The sequence below is a fragment of the Eschrichtius robustus genome, chromosome 5 (assembly GCF_028021215.1).
Source record: "Eschrichtius robustus isolate mEscRob2 chromosome 5, mEscRob2.pri, whole genome shotgun sequence".
Lineage (NCBI taxonomy): Eukaryota > Metazoa > Chordata > Mammalia > Artiodactyla > Eschrichtiidae > Eschrichtius > Eschrichtius robustus.
In genome coordinates this window covers 76088622-76090521 of record NC_090828.1, presented here as the reverse complement: position 1 = coordinate 76090521, position 1900 = coordinate 76088622, and the positions used below count along the sequence as shown (strand labels likewise).

The following is a 1900-nucleotide window of genomic DNA, read 5'->3' as shown; positions in this document are numbered from 1 at the left end:
TATCCACTTCTCCACCCAGTGAATGATATTTTTGAATTATGTTTTGCTTCTTTGCTGAACCAGTTGGTAGCATCATTTTGAAAATCCTAGCAAGCTTAAATATCAAAACTTCCAATCCCTCATCTTAAGCTATCAATTAAATGTTCTCTGGGATAAGACATTAGGTCAATGACCAAAAATGTAGCCCATAAATTTATGTATCATTATTACTTTTTTTCCATATTACTGACCACTTTTTCTCCTCTCACTATCCTCACTGCATTTAACTCCCAAAAGTGTGCCCTCTGCTCAACTCTTTTTACGATTGGGAAATTGATCCAAAGTAAGGGCTTAAATTTGGTTAAATCCAACCTTTATCTCCTTCTCTGGTTTATGCTCCAGTCTCATTTTACTACTTTCTTTACAACAAAACAAGTTTCTTAGTTGCAGCCAATTAAGCCAACCATGGTCTTTTCCCCGTGGGGGCACCCAGCATGCAATGGCTGCAAACAGCAGCCTCCTCGGTAGTGCGTGCAGCCTGTTGCCTGTACAGGATGCCCTAAGGGACCTTGGAGACAGCCCTTTCCAGTGGACATTCATGACTGGCATGCTGTCCTCAATCTAGTCTCCAGGTAGGTATGTGCGGTGCCTTTGGAAATCCCCAGGGCACAGTGGCCAGAGTCCACGTTGGCCAAGTCATAATGACCATCGGCACCAAGCTGCAGAGCAAGGAGCATGCGATTGAGGCCCTCTGTAAGGCCAAGTTCAAGTTCCCTGGCCACCAGAAGATGCACATCTCCAAGAAGTGGGGATTTACTAAGTTTAATGTGGATGAATTTGAAAACATGGTGGCAGAAGAGCGGCTCATCCCAGATACCTGTGGGGTCAAATACATCCCTAATTGTGGTCCCCTGGACAAATGACAGGCCCTGCACTCATGAGAGCCTTGGTGCTGTCCCCTCCTTACTCATGCCCACCAATGAATCCTCCTTTCCTGTCAAAAAACAAAAACAAACAAAAAAACAACAGACAAACAAAAAAAACCCAAGTCTCTTAGAACCTTAGGATCTCAGAGCTGAATAAAACTAGATGAAAATTAGCCCAAACTCTCAACAAATGACAATTCCTAACAGTGGTTGTGGTAGACAGAATAATGCTCCCTCCACTGAAAAAATAAAATGTCCACTTCCTTATCTCCAGAACCTTTGAATATGTTACCTTATGGGACAAAATGGACATTGCAGATGTGATTAAATCAAGGATCTTGATGGGTAGATTATCAGGTGGTCCCAATGTAATCACAAGAATCTTGATAAGAGAGAGGTAAGAAAGTCAGAAAAGACCAAGATAGGGGTGTGCATATCTGGGGGAAGGGGAGTGGTGTGTGTGTGTGTGTGAGCTGGAGAGAGGTGGAGAGAGAGAGAGAGAGATTTAAAAGTGCTACCCTACTGATACTGAAGATGGAAGAAGGACATAGCCTAGGGAATGTAGGGGGCCTCTAGAAACTGGAAAAGGCAAGGTAACAGATTCTCCTCTTAGAGACTCCAGAAAAAATGCAGCCTTACCAACAGTGTCTGGTTAAGCCATTAAGTTTGTGGTAATTTGTTAGAGCAGCAATAGGAAACTAATACTATGGCCAAAAATTTGAACCCTTATAGAATCAGGGAAATTATCATTTTCTAAATTAGCCTTTTCCACCATCGAAAGTTTAAATGTTCAGGAAATTTAACTTGAGTTGAATTCTAACCTAGATAGCTACCTGTTACCTCAGATGACAGCTTCTACGTGGTCTCATTGACTTCAGTCCTAAGGCGTGTGTCATTTCACAGTGTGGTCATTTTGTATGTGTTACGATCATTTTCTCAGTCTTCCAGTTAAAACCAAAATGAAACAAAAATTTATTACCATGTTTGTTACTTTT

At 41.7% G+C, this 1900-nt stretch overlaps 1 non-coding gene across 1 annotated transcript; it reads left to right on the top strand.

Annotated features, from left to right (window-relative positions):
* The first annotated feature begins 423 nt into the window (after positions 1-423).
* On the top strand, positions 424-560 carry LOC137765522 (small nucleolar RNA SNORA70). The gene has a single exon (XR_011074175.1). It is a non-coding gene; the product is annotated as a small nucleolar RNA SNORA70 (small nucleolar RNA).
* The last annotated feature ends 1340 nt before the right edge of the window (positions 561-1900 follow it).